This window comes from Mobula birostris, chromosome 10 (genome assembly GCF_030028105.1).
Source record: "Mobula birostris isolate sMobBir1 chromosome 10, sMobBir1.hap1, whole genome shotgun sequence".
NCBI classification, from domain to species: domain Eukaryota; kingdom Metazoa; phylum Chordata; class Chondrichthyes; order Myliobatiformes; family Myliobatidae; genus Mobula; species Mobula birostris.
Genome location: NC_092379.1, coordinates 143,911,196 through 143,931,437, shown reverse-complemented (window position 1 = coordinate 143,931,437; position 20,242 = coordinate 143,911,196).

Below are 20,242 nucleotides of genomic sequence, written 5' to 3'. Positions count from 1 at the left end.
CTGCCTAGTCCCATTGACCTGCACCCAGACCATAGCTCTCCAAACCCCTGCCATCCATGTACCCATCGAAACTTCTCTTAAATGTTGAAATCGACCCAACATCCACCACTTCCACTGGCAGCTCATTCCACACACGCATCGTCCTCTCTGAGTGAAGAATTTCCCCCTCCTGTTCCCCTTAAGTATTTTTAAGGGGAACCTGAGCCTTGGCACATTTTATTTGTTAAATCAAGAAATTACAATGCTGGCTTGATATTTAATCAATATCCGTTGACTCTGGTGCCAACGTCTTCTCTGAGTTCTTCCACTCCAGATGGTAGATCCCATGGGTGTAAAAACATAACTCAATGCAGACCCTTCTCATAGCAGGGAACAGGTTGCCTCCACACTCAGTCTGGTCATTAACAATGTTAATTTGTCCCAGGAGGCCTCAGAAATAAATACCTTTGGCATTACTCCAGATACAGACAGGCCATACAGTAATAGGAGTTTTAAAACCAATGCATGATTACTTTGGAATTAGTCCCACCTGGAAGTATACCTAAATCATTATTGTTCCAAAACAAATAAATTAAATCCCTTTGTGCGTTTGATTGCACGGGCTGTGAAAGCAGTGAGCATACTGTTTGGAAAACCTACCCCTTTATATCAAAACAAATTAGACTAATTACGCGATATTTATGATTCGCGTCTCTGACCAAATAAATGCAGTACAGACCTGACAAAGCTATCTATTAGATAATGGGGAGGTTAACTGTAAATTTAAGCTCATCCAAACACTGCATTTAACCTGTTGAATATTTGCAGCAGGTTTGTTTTTTTTATTTTCCCCAAGGTCTTACTTTTTTGGCCCCTATCCTAACATTTTATTTATGACTTGATGGAAAATCCTGTCTGATAAGGACCTCCCTGAAGTCCCTTGGGATCTCTTACTACACAGCATGGGTTGTAAGAGGATGGCACAGCAGTGTAAAGATTAGTGTAATGCTGAATAGTGCCTGAGATTAGGGTTATCATTAAACCTCCTGGTCTTCTGAAACCCATACGAAGTCTAATTTTTCAAGATTCAAAAGAGAACAGAATAGTTGTTCCTCCCGACCACAGTGCATTCACAAGGCAGCCACACACAGCACATAAAAGCAAATATTACTACAAATAAGTTAACAAAATATAATTGAAAATGCATGTAATAAAATGCAGTGCAGGTAAACAGTAAATAGTAAACAGAATATAATTGAAGACAAAATATAATGTTAATGGTAAGACTCTTGGCAGTGTAGAGGGTCAGTGAGATCTTGGGGTCCATGTCCATAGGACACTCAAAGCTGCTGGACAGGTTGACAGTGTTGTTAAGAAGGCATACAGTGGGTTGGCCTTCATCAACCATGGGATTGAGCGCAAGAGCCATGGGGTAATATTACAGCTATATAAGACCTTAGTTAGATCGCACTCAGAGTACTGTGTTCAGTTCTGGTCACCTCACTACAGGAAGGATGTGCATACCAGAGAGACGGAGTACAGAGGAGATTTACAAGGATGTTGCCTGGATTGGGGAACATGCCTTATGAGAATAGGTTGAGTGAACTTGGTCTTTTCTCCTTGGAGCGATGGAGGATGAGAGGTGACCTGATAGAGGTATATAAGATGATGAGAAGCATTGATCGTGTGGATAGCCAGAGGCTTTTTCCCAGGGCTGAAAAGGCTAACATGAGGGAGCACAGTTTTAAAGTGCTTGGAATAGGTACAAAAGGGATCGCAGAGGAGTGTTTTTTTACACAGAACGAGGTGGGTGCGTGGTAGAGGCGGATACAATAGGGTCTTTTAAGAGACTCTTAGATAGGTACATGGAGCTTAGAAAAATAGAGGGCTATGGGGTAGGGAAATTCGAGGCAGCTTCTAGAGTAGGTTATATGGTCGACACAACATTGTGGACCGAAGGGCCTGTAATGTGCTGTAGAGTTTATCTGTTTATAAACAGCTCGCTGTCCTAGTGACGAGACATCAGTGGTGGCTGGGTATTCATTAATCTCACAGCCTGAGGGAAGAAACTGTTACTCAGTTTGGCAGTCCTAGTCCTGGTGTTTCTGTACCTCCTTCCAGATGGTAATGGGTCAAAGAGATTGTGGGATAGGTGGTAGGGATCCTCAACAATGCTTTTGGCTTCTGTAACACACAATGATGCGACCAGACAGGACACTGTTGATAGTGATATTGTAGAAAGTGTTAGAATGGGGGTGGGGAGCAGGTCAGGCAGCATCTATGAGAGAAATCAACTGTCAAAGTTTAGGGCTGAGGCCTTTCACCATAAATTCATCACAGAGGTTGCAAGAGTTCCTGCAGATGTGGGAAGTTCGGAGTTACACACACAAAATGCTGGAGGATCTCAGCAGGTCAGGCAGCATCTCTGCCTCTCCATAGATGCTACCTGACCTGCAGAATTCCTCCAAAATTTTGTATTGCTCTGGATTTCCCGCTTGTGCAGAATCTCTTGCATTTATATAGAACCAGGTTCAGAATCAGATATGTTATCACAGACTTACAGTATATGAAATACAATGCTTTTTACAGCAGCAATACTGTAAATTACAAAATTATTATAAATTACAAAATAATTAAAAGGTGCAAAAAAAGGAATGTCTTCATTGGTTTATGGACTATTCAGCAATCTGATGCAAAGAGGAAGAATCTGTTTATAAAAGGATGGAGGTGAATAGCAGGTTAGCCTGTTGTCTGTAGTCAGGAAGTTGTTTGAAGGTATCATTAGGGAGGAAATGGTGAGACGTTGGGATGGAAATGCTTCAGTCATGCAGTCACAACATGGATTCATGAAGGGCAGGTCCTGTCTGACAAACTTACCAGAGTCTTTGATGATATATTGAGCACAGTAGGTAGAGGGGAACAGATAGATGTTGTACACTTCAATTTCAAGAAAGTATTCAATGACATGCCACATAATAGACTTATCTATAGGACAAATATGCATGGACTTATGAGGTAATGTATTGGCATGGATAGAAGATGAGTTAACCATTAGAAAGAAAAGAGTTGGGATAAATGGGCATTTCTCTGGTTGGTAGTCGGTGGTGAACAAAATGCTACAGCGGGTGGTGCTGGGCCTGCAGCTGTTTATGATTTACAGGAAGGGACCGAGCCTAGCATATCTAAGTTTGCTGATGACATTAAACTGAGTGGAAAAGCAAATTGTACAGTGGTTGTGGAGAACCTGCAGAGAGTTATGGGCAGGTTAAGTGAGTGGGCAAGGGTCTTGCAGATGGGGTACAATGCTGACAAATGTGAAATCATCCACTTTGGAAGGATTTACAGAAGATCAGATTACTAAATGGTGAAGGACTGCAGTGGACCATTGTGCAGATGGACTTGGGTGTACTTGTACACGAATTGCAAAAGGCTGGTTTGCAGCTGCAACAAGTTATCAAGAAGGCAAATGGAATGCTGGCCTTCATTGCTAGAGGGATTGAATTTAAGAGAAGGGAGGTTATGCTGCAACTGTACGGGGTACAAGTGAGGCCTCAGCTGGAGTCTAGTGTGCAGTTTTGGTCTTCTTACTTGAGGAATGACATATTGGCTTTGCAGGTGGAGTCAAAGATACTCACTTTGTTGTTTCTGGAGTTGAACAGGTTAGCCTGTCAGGAGAAATTAAGTCACCTTGTACCATAAGACTATTAGACCATAAGACACAGGAGCAGAATTAGGCCATTCGGCCCATCAAGTTTGTTCCACTATTCCATTGTGGCTGGCTTGGTGTCCACAGCTTTAAGTGTACCCAATGACTTGGTATGGAAAGAATTCCACAGACTTACTACCCTCTGGCTAAAGAAGGTCCTCCTCATCTCTGGTCGAAAGGGACATCAGTCTATTCAGAGGCAGTCCTCTGGTTCTAGACTCACTCACTATATTAAACATCTTCTCTACATTCACTCCACTTAGGCCTTTGAATATTTGATAGGCTTGAATAAGGTTCCCTCACTGGAATTCAGAAGAATAAAGGGAATATTATAAAAGCATAAAAATATGAAAATAATAGATGAGATAGAGTCAGGAAAGCTGTTTCACTGGTAAGGGAGACTAGAACTAGGGAATATAGCTTCAAGATTCAGGGAAATAAATTTAGAATGTAGTTGAGAAGATTGGGTCTTGTGCCAAGATGAGGCCACCCTCAGAGAGGAGGAGCAACACCTTATATTCCCTCACAGTAACCTCCATCCTGATGGCATGAATATTGATTTCTCCTTCCAGTCAAAAGATTTTCCCTCCCCCTTCCTCCCTTCTTTTATTCCTTGCTCTGGCCACTTAACTCGTCTCATCTGTCTACCCCTCCTCCTTCCCTTTCTCCTATGATGCGCTCTCCTCTCCTATCAGATTCCTTCCTCTCCAACCCTTTATCTTTCACACCCACTTGACTTTACCTCTCACTTTCTAGCTTGTCCTCCTTCACCTCCTCCCACTTTTCTATTCCGGTATCTTCACCCTTCCTTTCCAGTCCTGAAGAAAGTCTCGGCTCAGATCATCGACTGTTTATTTCATAGATGCTCTCTGGCCTGCTGAGTTCCCCTAGCATTTTGTGTGTGTTGCTTTGGATTTCCAGCATCAGCAGAATTCCTGCCTGTGGCCATCAGACTTTACAATCCTCCCTTGGAGGATCAGACATCCTGAGCCAATAGGCGGGTCCTGGACTTATTTCATAATTTACTGGCATAATTTACATATTACTATTTAACTATTTATGGTTCTATTACTATTTATTATTTATGGAGCAACTGTAATGAAAACCAATTTCCCCCCAGGATTAATGAAGTATGACTATGACTATGACTATGAATGTCTCATGTTTGTAAATGCTCTGTGTATGCCTTCTTTAACAGAGCACAGGAATCCTGATAACTGGGACTTGCCTAAGTTATCTGCATAACATTCATTTACTCAGATGTCAGCCTGCTGAATCCAAGTAGTTTATTGCTTTTGTCAATATAACGAATAGAAAAATCCCTGTTGGTCCATTAATAACCATTAACAGTAGCTTCTAGTCTCATTTATTCCTGTGCTATCACAATTATCAATGGTTACCCAACTATCACCAGGGAGTAATAGGGTCAAAAGCTTGTCAACCGATGGTTGAATTTAACTAAATTGTTTCCTGTACTGGGAAAACAAATAACTGAAAGTATCCTCTTGCAAGTGAGGCAATCTTAAACCAATGTGCCAATGATAATAATTCTCAATGTAATCCTTTCCACTAAGTGGATTAAAAGACACTGCCGACAGGCAAAAGATTATATCTTTGTATTCAGCGAATTCAAGTCTAAATGTGGATGTATCCGGAATTTCAGAACTTATTGCGGGAGGGAATCAAGAAAGCTCACCAATACTCCTACGTTTTGAGGAGTCTGAGAGAGCTGGACTATGCATGTCTAAAGTCACGTCATTCTACAGATACACATGGAGAACATCCTAACCTGCTGCATTACTGCATGGTAAAAAAAACTGCACTGCAGAGGACAGGAAGCTCTACAACAGATAGTCAAAACTGTCTAAGGTATCACCGGCACCAACCTACCCACCATCAAGGACACATATACAGAAAGATGCTGGAAAAAGGCCAGTAACATCATGAAGGATCCCACCCACCTGCTCATGGACTGCTTGTCCCACTCCCATCAGGGAGGAGGCTACGTAGCATCCATGCCAGGACCACCAGACTCAAAAACAAATACTTCCCCCAAGCAGTAAAACTGATTAAGACCTCTACCCATTAATTCACTCCTTCACACCCCCAACCACCACTACCTTATCATTTCTTGTCAAAGTTCAAAAAGCTCAAAGCTCAAAGTATACTTATTATCAAAGAATCACCTTATGTACAGACACTCTGTGCCTAGCATCACCTTATGGACATACACTCAATCTATGTATATACTGTATGTATATATAAGTTATCTTATGTATTTATATTTATTGTTGGTTTTATTGTTTTGTTCTTTATTTAGTGAATGTGGTTTTTATTCTGCATTGGATCCAAAGTAACAATTGTTATGTTATTTTAGTGTTATCTTAAGTATTTATATTTATTGTGTTTTTATTTATTATTGTGTTCTTTTTGTGCAGCATCGGATCTGGAGTAACAATTATGTTACTTGCGTACTGGAAATGATATTAAACAATCACGAATCTTAAACCTTTTGAGCCATTTCATTGGGGAATATTGGTGAGCAAAAGGAAATACACCTTATTTAACATTCTAATGTGACAACAAATGCTAGTGTATGCAAGTTAATATTACCTAATTGACTCACAATGGTCAAAGTCCAGTTCTTCAACATTCAACGCCGAGATAACTTTGGCCCGCCAAAATGTCATGGCCTGATTACCATTGCATCTTGCCAAAGAAATTAGGTGAATAAATCAAAAGTAAGAATGATAAAGGACCAAAAATTTGAGCCAAAGATGAAATATTAATATGGGACCACAAGGGCAGGGCAAGATTGTGACCAGTCTAGAAGCTGTGACGAGGGCCAATAGGTTATATAAATCCTGGGGAGAGAAGATGGAACATGAAAGCTAGAATATTACAGCACATTAAAGACACCTTCAGCCCACAATGTTGAGCCAACTTTCTAACCTGCTCTAACCCTTCCCTACACAATACCACTCCATTTTATTATCATCAATGTGCTTATCTAAGCGTCTCTTAAATGTCCTTAATGTATCTGCCTCTACCACCACTTCTGGTCGTGTGTTCTGCACACCCACCCCTCTGTGTAAAAATATCTTACCTCTGACATTCCCCCTGTACTTTCCTCCAATCACCTATAAAGTATGCTCTCTTGTATTATCTATTTCCACCCTGGGAAAAAGTCTCTGGCTGTCCACACTATCTGTGCCTCTTGTCACCTTGTACACCTCTATCTTGTCAGCTCGTATGCACTTTCACTCTAGAGAGAAAAGCCTTACCTTGCTCAACCTCACCATAAGACAAGCTTTCTAATCCAGGCAACATCCTGGTAAATCTCCTCTGTACCCTCCCTAAAGCTTCCATGTCCTTCCTATAATGAAGCAACCAGGACTAAACACAACACTCCAAGTGTGGTCGAACCAGATTTGGAAAGAGCTACAACATTGCTTTGTGGCTCTTGTCTTGAACTCAGTCCCCTCACTAAGGAAATTGGATTTCTTAACCACACCTTCTTAACCAGTTTACCAATGTGTGCGGCAGGAAAGGCTAGTGGAGTTAAATTGTGATTAATTCAGTGCTACTGGGAGAGTATGAGACTGGTTTAATATTGTCACATGTACTGAGATAAAGTGCAATACTTGTCTTATAACACACACAGAACACTGGAGGAATTCAGCAGATCAGGCAGCATCTATGTTAACGTTCCAAGTTGAGACCCTTCTTCAGACAAGGTCATTTGATTCCAGACGATTGGTTTATTGATCATTACAGAATGTCTCTCTGGTGTCTCTCTCCCTTCTCCCCGCTTCCCCAATTATGATTGCTGTCTCCCTGCCCCCTTCCCACTCTCAGTTCATAATAGAGACCATATCAGAATCAGTTTATCATCACTCATATATGTCATAACACTTCTTTTTGTTTTTGCAGCAGCCATAGAGTGCAATACATGAAATTACTACAGTACTCTGAAAAAGCCTTCGGCACTTTAGCTGTGTATATGTGCCTGAGAGTTCTGCAGAGTTCTGTAAGTTAATGTTCTGGGTGGTAAAATAATTTAATTTCAATTTGTTACATCTTACAATCATTGTTAAACACACACAAAATGCTCGAGGTACACAGCAGGTCAGACAGCGTCCATGAAAAGGAATAAAGAGTTTTCAGGACAAGACCCTGACCCTTAGTGATTGGCAGTTACAGCAATCACACAGCAGACCATTCCTTCAAGAACATATAAACATTGTGTAGTACTTGATTAATCTGGAGCTTGTCAAACATTTCCTTCTTTGTTTCAAATGTTTCAGACTACATCATGCTTGTTTGTCATTGAAGGAATGGTCTGCTCTCTGATCCCGGTAATCCTGATCGCTAAGCATCACAGAGATATAGAAGAAACATGGAAACATAGAAAACCTACAGCACAATACAGGCCCTTCAGCCCACAATGCAGTGCCGAACATGTACTTACTTTAGAAATTAAGTAAGGAGGGGAGGGGAGGAGAAGACAGCAGCGCAACGCAGCACGTGCGGCCGTTCCGAAATGATATTGTATATGTTAACTAGGGACCGTGCACAATCCTGATTTGATGAAGACAGACGTAAGAAGCACAGAGGAACATCTGGAGAAACTTCCGAAATACCCGCTTCGCTGCCGCTGCTGTGCGACCGAAAATCTCTGGAGAGGAAGGCTCCAGATCCTCGGCTTTGCCTATTGCCTGTTGCTGGGGCCGGGGTCGAAGTGCTTGGCAGAGATGGTGCTCGGTGCTCGGTGTCGGAGGGCTGGTCGGAGGCTCGAACTTTTCGGACGGACTCAAGAATCGGCTGTGGTTGGGTGCTTCCAGGGTGCTGCATCGGCAAGTTTGCAGCACTGGAGGTTCATGGCAGGGAGAGTTTTTTTTCTTCCTTCTACCATCTGCGTGAGATGATGGGACTTCTGTGAGACTTTGAGAGTTTTTTTTTACTGCGCCCATGGTCTGTTCTTTATCAAATTACGGTATTGCTTTGCATTGTTGTAACTATATGTTATAATTATGTGGTTTTTGTCAGTTTTTCAGTCTTGATTTATCTTGTGTTTCTGTGATATCATTCTGGAGAAACACTGTATCATTTCTTAATGCATGCATCACTAAATGACAATAAAAGAGGATTGCATGTCCTCATAATCTAATCTAATTACTAGAGTTACCCATAGCCCTCTATTTTTCTAAGCTCCATGTACCTATCCAGAAGCCTCTTAAAAAACCCTATTGAATCACTGTCGCCAGCAGCCCATTCCAGGCACCCACCACTCTCTGTAAGGAAAATTTATAATCCTGCCAAGGCTGAAGGAATGTAAGTGTTCAGTAATGCAAATACTTACAATGAGCATGACAGCAAGAGCAGCCTGCATTTGCATAACACATCCACTGTAGGTAAACATCTCAAGAAGTTGCACAGGACTGAACACTTAATAAAATTTGAGACCAAGCCACAGTGGAACACCTGACCAAACCTTGGTCAGAGAAGAAGGTTTTAAGGAGTGCTTTAGTGAGGGGAGAGAGACCTTCAGACTCATTGTGTCTCGGAGCTGAATTTCTACAGCTAATGAGGTGAGTAATTAAAACTGGAGTCTTGTGTGTTGAAGATACATCTCCACCAAAGGAGGTGTAAGGCGCTTTTGCGATTTACTAGCCTGCAGGTCACCCTTGGGCAAGGTGTAGCACCTGCTTAGCCTCCCTACCCCACTGATCAGGGTACGTGAAGCCACGCGAGCAGGGGGTGGAAGGTCGCATGAGCAGCTGGTGCATATCACAAGTTCTGGTTTTGTAACCGCTGACGCCAGGCAGACAAGCTCTGAGGAATATTTTTAATAGCTGGGTCATCCATCTTGTAAGGACACTACCCAGGAGAAGGCAATTGCAAACTCCCTCTGTAGAAAATTTTACCAGGGACAATCATGCACTTGGCAGAGGATGGTGCTCGGAGAGGCTGTGTCGGAGGGGCTGGTTGGAGGCTCAAAGTTTTCGGACAGACACAGTCTGCTGCATCCAATGGTGACAATGGAGTCCAGTAGTGCTGCATTGGCAAGATTGCGGCGCTTGGAGGTTCATAGCAGGGAGAGTTTCTCCCTTTTGCCGCCTGTGTGGAATGATGAGGATATCGGGAATTTGAGACTTTTTTTTACCGTGCCCATGGTCTGCTCTTTATCAAATTATGGTATTGCTTTGCACTGTTGTAACTATATGTTATAATTATGTGGTTTTGTAAGTTTTAGTCTTGGTGTATCCTGTGTTTTTTTTTGTGATATCATTCTGGAGGAACGTTGTATCATTTTTTAATGCATGCATTTCTAAATGACAATAAACGAGGACTGAGTGTCCTCATAATCTAATCTAATCTAATGATCATAGACCATGATCGCCCACATCATACAACATGGCACATAATGATGATGATGTTGATGAAGAAGAATTAAACCTGAGGACTGAGGATAGCAGTAGGAGTGCAATCACTCCAGTTGAGTATAACATTCCTCTAAGGGGTTATTCCCTTAATGGAGAATTCCTGTGCATGACTTCATTACATGGGCAGGCCAATACAATGGACCGCCACCACACATCCCCTGACCAATCAGGAGTCAGGGACCAATTGAAAGATGACTGGGGACCCTTCACTGCTCCAGCTTTCCTCCACCTTCTCTGACATTGTGCTGTGTCATCATCTTCCCTCAGCTCCACCACTGAGGTCTGGGTTGGATTGCTCTTTGTCTGGAACCTTCTATCTTGATCTTACCACCATCAGTGATGCTACCAGGAGCTAAGCTCCAGATGGCATCACTCTTGGGGATCTCAGGAAGTCACAGTCCTCTCCACCATGACATGGTTAAAGATATACAGATAGATAGATAATTTGTTTTCCCCATGTGTGGGCACATGGCCAAGTGGTTAGGGCATTGAACTAGCGACCTGAAGGCCGAGGGAATGTGTTGTGTCCTTGAGCAAGGCACTTAATCACACATTGCTCTGCGACGACACTGGTGCCAAGCTGTTTGGGTCCTAATGCCCTTCCCTTGGTCAACATCGGTGTCATGGAGAGGGGAGACTTGCAGCATGGGCAACTGCTGGTCTTCCATACAACCTTGCCCAGGCCTGCACACTGGAGAGTGAAGACTTTCCAGGTGCAGTTCCATGGTCTCGCAAGACTAACGGATGTTGATCCCAAATGAAATTACAGTGTGACAGTGCTATTACAGGTGCACAAATATACAAATATTAGAAGAGAAGTAGAAAGAATAAAAAATAAGCTACCCCGAACAGTCTAACAGGAGGGTCATCACTTCCCTGGCTATAGGTTAACTCATTATAGAGCCCGATGGCCGAGGGTAAGAATGACCTCATATAGCACCCTTTGGAGCAGCACAGTTGTCTTAGTCTGTTACTAAAAGTGTTCCTCTGTTCAGCCAAGGTGGCATGCAGAGGGTGAGAAACATTGTCCAGAATTGCCAGAATTTTCTAAAGGGTCCTTTGTTCTACCACAGCCTCCAGTGTGTCCAGTTTGTTTCCTATAACACAACCAGCCTTTTTAATCAGTTTATTGAGCCTGTTGGCATCACCCATGTTGATGTCATTGCCCCAGCACACCATTGCATAGAAGATTGTGATAATCCTTGCAGGGGTAAAGGTCATGTGTAAATGACAAAAGGTGAAAAGTTTAAGAGGAACATAAGGCTGAACTTCTTCATTGAGAGGGTGGTGAGAGTGTGGAATGAGCTGCCAGTGGAAGTGATGGATGCAGGGTCCTTTTCAACATTTAAGAGAAATTTGGATAGGTACATGGATGGGAGAGGGTTGGAGGGCTATGGTCCAGGAACGGGTCGATGGGATTAAGCAGCATAATAGTTCAGCGTGAACTAGAAGTGATGAAGGGCCTATTTTGGTGTTGTAGTGTTCTATGACTTTATGACCCAACATCTCACCAACCTCACCCTGCAGCCACAGCAGAGACCATCCAACAGGTTCAAAGGTTTCAAAGGTGCAATTTAATGTCAGAGAAATGTATATAATATACATCCTGAAATGCTTTTCCTTCACTTCCATCCATGAAAACAGAGGATTGCCCCAAAGAATGAACAATAGTCAAATGTTAGAACCCCAAAGTTCACCTGGCATTCGACATACCACTGGTTCTCTCTCTCTCTCTAACTGGGAAGATAGAGATGTCTCCATTTCACAGCGAGAGGGAAGACATAACAAACAACTCACTGGTTTATAATGTTAAAAGTCTGCCACATTGCTTTTCTCGAGCTCTGTGCCCAAAGATCGCAGATTTCTGGGCACACAGCTGCAGATATTCCGACTCCCCTGATGACACACTGGTCTCCTGTCTTGACACTGACCCTCGATCCGCCCGTCTCCAGAGGCCCGAAATCCTAGGCTTCCAAAGCCAAGCCGAATACTTAGGCTGAACCCTTGGCGTGCCGAACAACAGCCAGTCCGAAACCCTGAGAGCGGGTCCCATTACCGCGAAGAACCATACTCAGTGCGTATCTCCAGGTCAGGGTCTTCAAAAGGACCATGAAGGGAAAAATAAAGATATTAAAGATGGAAATAGAGCTGTTTCCGAAGATGCAAGCAAAGGGGTCACTGCTTAGTGCCATCACCACTCCGCCTCCGCCTTCCTGCCTCACCATCTTATTCACCTTGCTTCTCTTGTTTGCTGCATATTCCTGCCTCCTCCCTCCTCCATCCCTGCCTGAATTAGAGAACATGACATATGAGGAATCCCAGGCTTGTGTACCGAGACCAGAAAACCATAAGATACAGGTGCAGTCTGCTCTGCCATTCCATCATGGGCTGATCCAATTCTTCCAGTCATCCCCACTCCCTTGCCGTCTCCCCATACCCTTTGATGCCCTGGCTAATCAAGAACCTATCTATTTCTGTCTTAAATGCACCCAATGACTTGGCCTCCACAGCTGCACATGGCAACAAATTCCATAGATTTACCACCCTCTGACTAAAGTAATTTCTCCGCATCTCTGTTCTAAATGGATGTCCTTCAATCCTGAAGTCGCGCCCCTTTGTCCCAGACTCCCCTACCATAGAACATAGAACTTAGAACATAGAATAGTACGGCACAGTACAGGCCCTTCAGCCCACAATGTTGTGCCGACCCTCGAACCCTGCCTCTCATATAAGCCCCCACCTTAGATTCCTCCATATACCTGTCTAGCAGTCTCTTAAACTTCACTAGTGTATCTGCCTCCACCACTGACTCAGGCAGTGCATTCCACGCACCAACCACTCTCTGAGTAAAAAACCTTCCTCTAATATCTCCCTTGAACTTCCCACCCCTTACCTTAAAGCCATGTCCTCTTGTATTGAGCAGTGGTGCCCTGGGGAAGAGGCGCTGGCTATCCACTCTATCTATTCCTCTTATTATCTTGTACACCTCTATCATGTCTCCTCTTATCCTCCTTCCCTCCAAAGAGTAAAGCCCTAGCTCCCTTAATCTCTGATCATAATGCATACTTTCTAAACCAGGCAGCATCCTGGTAAATCTCCTTTGTACCCTTTCCAATGCTTCCGCATCCTTCCTATAGTGAGGTGACCAGAACTGGACACAATACTCCAAGTGTGGTCTAACCAGAGTTTTATAGAGCTGCATCCTTACATTGCGACTCTTAAACTCTATCCCTCGACTTATGAAAGCTAACACCCCATAAGCTTTCTTAACTACCCTATCCACCTGTGAGGCAACTTTCAGGGATCTGTGGACATATACCCTGAGATCCCTCTGCTCCTCCACATTACCAAGTATCCTGCCATTTACTTTGTACTCTACCTTGGAGTTTGTCCTTCCAAAGTGTACCACCTCACACTTCTCCGGGTTGAACTCCATCTGCCACTTCTCAGCCCACTTCTGCATCCTATCAATGTCTCTCTGCAATCTTTGACAATCCTCTACGCTATCTACAACACCAGCAACCTTTGTGTCGTCTGCAAACTTGCCAACCCACCCTTCTACCCCCACATCCAGGTCCTTAATAAAAATCACGAAAAGTAGAGGTCCCAGAACAGATCCTTGTGGGACACCACTAGTCACAATCCTCCAATCTGAATGTACTCTCTCCACCAACACCCTCTGCCTTCTGCAGGCAGGCCAATTCTGAATCCACCTGGCCAAACTTCCCTGGATCCCATGCCTTCTAACTTTCTGAATAAGCCTATCGTGTGGAACCTTGTCAAATGTTTTACTAAAATCCATATAGATCACATCCACTGCACTACCCTCATCTATATGCCTGGTCACCTCCTCAAAGAACTCTATCATGTTTGTTAGACACGATCTGCCCTTCACAAAGCCATGCTGACTGTCCCTGATCAGACCATGATTCTCTAAATGCATTTAGATCCTATCTCTAAGAAACTTTTCCAACAGCTTTCCCACCACAGATGTAAGGCTCACTGGTCTATAATTACCCGGACTATCCCTACTACCTTTTTTGAACAAGGGAACAACATTCGCCTCCCTCCAATCTTCCGGTACCATTCCCGTGGACAACGAGGACATAAAGATCCTAGCCAGAGGCTCAGCAATCTCTTCTCTCGCCTCGTGGAGCAGCCTGGGGAATATTCCGTCAGGCCCCGGGGACTTATCCGTCCTAATGTATTTTAACAACTCCAAAACCTCCTCTCCCTTAATATCAGCATGCTCCAGAACATCAACCTCACTCATGTTCTCCTCACCATCATCAAGTTCCCTCTTATTGGTGAATACCGAAGAGAAGTATTCATTGAGGAACTCATTCACTTCCACAGCCTCCGGGCACATCTTCCCACCTTTATCTCTGATCGGTCCTACCTTCACTCCTGTCATCCTTTTTTTCTTCACATAATTGAAGAATGCCTTGGGGTTTTCCTTTATCCTACTCGCCAAGGCCTTCTCATGCCCCCTTCTTGCTCTTCTCAGCCCCTTCTTAAGCTCCTTTCTTGCTTCCCTATATTCCTCAATAGACCCATCTGATCCTTGCTTCCTAAACCTCATGTATGCTGCCTTCTTCCTCCTGACTAGATTTTCCACCTCACTTGTCACCCATGGTTCCTTCACCCTACCATTATTTATCTTCCTCACCGGGACAAATTTATCCCTAACATCCCGCAAGAGATCTCTAAACATTGACCACATGTCCATAGTACATTTCCCTGCAAAAACATCATCCCAATTCACACCCGCAAGTTCTAGCCTTATAGCCTCATAATTTGCCTTTCCCCAATTAAAAATTTTCCTGTCCTCTTTGATTCTATCCTTTTCCATGATAATTATAAAGGCCAGGGAGCGGTGGTCACTGTCCCCCAGATGCTCACCCACTGAGAGATCTGTGACCTGGCCCGGTTCATTACTAGATCTAGTATGGCATTCCCCCTGGTCGGCCTGTCCACATACTGTGACAGGAATCCATCCTGGACACACTTAACAAATTCTGCCCCATCTAAACCCTTGGAACTAATCAGGTGCCAATCAATATTAGGGAAGTTAAAGTCACCCATGATAACAACCCTGTTATTTTTGCACCTTTCCAAAATCTGCCTCCCAATCTGCTCCTCTGTATCTCTGCTGCTACCAGGGGGCCTATAGAATACCCCCAGTAGGGTAACTGCTTCCTTCCTGTTCCTGACTTCCACCCATATTGACTCAAAAGAGGATCCTGCTACATTACCCACCCTTTCTGTAGCTGTAATAGTATCCCTGACCAGTAATGCCACCCCTCCTCCCCTTTTTCCACCCTCTCTATCCCTTTTAAAGCACTGAAATCCAGGAATATTGAGAATCCATTCCTGCCCTGGTGCCAGCCAAGTCTCTGTAATGGCCACTACATCATAATTCCATGTGTGTATCCAAGCTCTCAGGTCATCACCTTTGCTCCTGATGCTTCTTGCATTGAGGAACACACATTTCAGCCCTTCTACTTTACTGTCTTTACACTGTTTATTCTGCTTCTCTTTCCTCAAAGTCTCTCTGTATGTTAGATCTGGCTTTACTCCATGCACTTCTTTCACTGCTCTATCGCTCTGGGTCCCATCCCCCTCGCAAATTAGTTTAAACCCTCCCGAACCATGCTAGCAAACCTACCTGCAAGGATATTGCTCCCTCTCGAGTTCAGGTGCAACCCACCCAATCTGTACAGGTCCCACCTTCCCCAGAAGAGATCCCAATGATCTAAAAATCTAAAACCCTGCTCCCTGCACCAACTCCTCAGCCATGGGAAATAACTTTGCCATATCTAATCTGTTCAGGCCTTTTAACATTCAGAATGATTCTATGAGATCCCCCCTCATTCTCCTGAACTCCAGGGAATACAGCCCAAGAGCTGCCAGACGTTCCTCATACAGTAACCCTCTCATTCCTGGAATCATTCTCGTGAATCTACTCTGAACCCTCTCCAATGTCAGTATATCCTTTCTAAAATAAGGAGCCCAAAACTGCACACAATACTCAAAGTGTGGTCTCACGAGTGCCTTATAGAGCCTCAACATCACATCCTTGCTCTTATATTCTATACCTCTAGAAATGAATGCAAAAATTGCATTCACCTTCTTCACCACCGACTCAACCTGGAGGTTATCCTTTCGGGTATCCTGCACAAGGACTCCGAAGTCCCTTTGCATCTCTGCATTTTGAATTCACTCCTGCACCTCTTCCTAGAGAAGCTGCCTGGCCTGTTGCGTTCACCAGCAACTTTTATGTGTGTTGCTTAAATAATAGTCTGCTTGTTTATTTCTTCCACCAAGTGCATGACCATACAATTTCCGACATTGTATTTCATTTGCCACTTCTTTGCCTATTCACCTAAACTATCTAAGTCTCTCTGCAGGCTCTCTGTTTGCTCAACACTACCCGCTCCTCCACCTATCTTTGTATCATTGACAAATTTAGCCACAAATCCATTAATCCCATAGTCCAAGTCATTGATATACATTATAAAAAGCAGTGGTCCCAACACTGACCCCTGTGGAACTCCACTGGTAACCAGCAGCCAGCCAGAATAGGATCCCTTCATTCCCTCTCTCTGTTTCCTGCCGACCAGCCAAGCTCTGCCCTCGCTAGTAACACAACATTCATGGTCAAGCTTGGCTTACGGGGCCATATATGAGGATAGATTCAGCAAGATAGGGCTTTTCTCTCTGGAGGAAAGAAGGATGAGATGTGACCTGATAGAGTCAAACACTCTTCATAAGTTCAGTGTTTTATTCCCAGAACATTCTTGTGAAACTCCTCTCGACTGTCTCCAGGGACAGCATATCTGTCCTTAGATACGGGGCCCAAAATTGCTCACAATATTCCAAAGCAGCCTGACTAACACCTTATAAAGATTCAACAGTAACTTGTCTATGTTTGAAAGCTGTGTTCCTTTAACATATACATCTAGTTGAATATGTGAAAAATGCTGGAGGAACTCAGCAGATCTGGCAGCATCTATGGAGAGGAATAAACAGTCAGGTTCAACCTTATGTGGAATATACACACTGTGGCCTCTTTATTTCAAAGTTCAAAGTTCAAAGTAAAATTCATTATCAGTGTACATATATGTCACTACATACAACCCTGGGGTTCTTTCTCCTGTGGCAATACTCAACAAATCTATAGAATAGTAACTGTTAGCAGGATCAGTGAAAGAGCAAGAACATCAAAGACAACAAACTGTGCAACTGCAAATATAAATAAATAGCAGCAAATAACAAGAGCATGAAACAAGAAGGTAAAGAGTCCTTAAAGTGAGACATTGGTTATCAATATAATGGACAATGACATGTCTCAATAGATGAGTATAGTTACACAAAATACTATGCAGATGCTGGGGTCAAAGCAACACTCACAACACGCTGGAGGAACTCAGCAGGTCGGGCAGCATCCGTGGAAAGGATCAGTCAATGTTTCGGGCCGGAACCCTTTGTCAGGACTGAAGAGGGAAGGGGCAGAGGCCCTATAAAGAAGGTGGGTGGAGGGTGGGAAGGAGAAGGCTGGTAGGTTCCAGGTGAAAAACAAGTAAGGGGAAAGATAAAGGGGTGGGGGAGGGGAAGCAGGGAGGTGATAGGCAGGAAAGGTGAAGAAGGAATAGGGGAAAACAGAATGGGTAGTAGAAGGAGGCGGAACCATGAGGGAGGTGATAGGCATCTTTGTTCAAGAGCCTGATGGTTGAGGGTAGTAACTATTTTTGAGCCTGGAGGTGTAAGGCACCTCTTTACCCTGCTAACCTGCAGGTCACCCTTGGGCAAGGTGTACCACCAGTTTAGCCCCCCCCCGCCGATCAGGGTCTCAAGAAACCACGGGAGCAGGTGGTGGATGGTTGAACGAGCAGCTGGTGCATATCACAAGTCCTGGTTATGTGACCACTGACATCAACCAAACAATCTCTGAAGACTAGTGATAATGGTAATGCCAAACCACTTCACTTCTGTAGAAAAATTTGCCAAGCCCAGCCAATCATGTGGCAGCAACTCAAAGCATAAAAACACGCAGACATGGTCAAGAGATTCAGTTGTCGTTCTGACCAAGCATCAGAATTGGGGAAGAAATGTGACCCAAGTGACTTTGACCATGAAATGATTGTTGGTCCATACAGAGTGGTTTGAGAATGTCAGAAACTGCTGATCTTCTGAGATTTTCACACACAATAGTCTCTAGAGTTTACAGAAAAAAACTTCCAATGAGCAGCTGTTCCCTGGGCGAAAATGCCATGATAATGAGAGAGGTCAGAGGAGAACGGCCAGACTGGTTCAAGCCAGCTGGAAGGCGACAGAAACTGAATCAACCATGTGCTACAACAGTGGAATGCCAAAGAGCATCTCTGAATGCATAACACGTCAAACCTTGAAGTGGATGGGCAAAAGCAGCAGAAGACCATGAACATACCCTCACTGACCACTTTATTAGGCACTAAGTGACGTGGCCGCTGAGTGTATGTTAGTATTTCATTCCAAGGATCATTCTTATGAACCTCTTCCGGATCCTCTCCAGGGCCAGCACATCTTTCCTCAGATATAGGGGCCAAAACTGCTCACAATATTCCACAAACGGTCTGAGAAACACCTTATAATGGCTCATTAGTATGCTAGTTTATGATTGAAAGCTGTGCTCCTTTAACTTAAACGTCTAGTTGAACAGAAAATCAGCAGATCAGGCAGCATCTATGGAGAGGAATGAAGATTCGAGTTGAACTTTGTGTGGAATACACTTGCAGTTCTTCAACCTGTTACTTATCAAATAAAGTGGCCTTTGAAGAGTGGTAACTCAGAATCTCCAGAATGAAACTGTAGATTATAAGAGGGAAAATTGTCAAGGCAGATTGCACATAGTTGACTGGCAGCCTCTTAGGTATGAAGGGATTATAGGTGATCTAATTAAATGCTTAAGATCATTAAAAGATTTAAAAGATGGATGAAAAAAGAAACCTAATTCTTCTGGAGTAGAAGACCAGAGCAAAAGGACATGATCTGAAAATGCAGTCTAGGTCATTCAGGTGTGATGTCAAAAGATATTCTTCAAGCAGAGGACGACTGGAAATCTGTAATGCACGAGATTCTGCCGAAGCAGAATTCAAAGTAAGACATAGAAAAAGCTGCAGTAACTCAGCAGGTGAGGCAGCAGCTATGCAGGTACTGCATAATCTGCAGTATTTGCATAAAATCTGCAGAATCAAAGTTCAAAAGTTCAAAATTCAAAGTAAATTGTTATCAAAGAATATTTTTGTCACCATATATAATCCTGAAAAACTACACATAAAAATAGACAAACAACCAATGTGCAAAAGAAGGCAAATTATGCAAATACAAAAAAATAAATAAGTAAGTAATAAAGTCCTTGAAAGTGAGTCTATAGGCTGTGGGATCGGTTCAGAGTGAATGAAGTTATCCACACCAGTTCAGGAGCCTGATAGTTGTAGGATGATAGTTATTCCTGAACCTGGCGGTGTGGAACCTCAGTTCAAAGTAAATTTATGATCATATGTCACCATATATAACCCTGAGATTCGTTTTCTTTCAGGCATACTCAGTAAATACAATAAACATAATATAGTCAATGAAAGACTACACCAACTGGGTGTTCAATCAGTGTGTAAAAGAGATCAAACTTTGCAAACATATACGTGCATACACACATAAAGAAATAAACAGATACATAAATAAATAAATAAACAAGCAAGCAATAAATATCGAGAACATGAGATGAAAAGTCCATAGGTTGTGGGAAGGGGCAAGTGAAGTTAAGTAAAGTTATCCTTCCTAGTTCAAGAGCCTGATGGTTGAGGGGTAATAACTGTTCCTGAACCTGGTGATGCAAGTCCTGAGGCTTCTGTACCTTCTTCCTGATAGCAGCAGTGAGAAGAGAGCATGGCCTAGATGAAGGTGGTGCGTCCCTGATGATGGATGCTGCTTTCCTGTGACAAGGCCTTGTGTACATATGCTCAGTGGTGGGGAGGGCTTTATTCATGAAGAACTGGGCTGTATCTATCACTTTTTGTAGGATTTTCCATTCAAGGGCACTGGTGTTTCCATGCCAGGCCATGATGCAGCC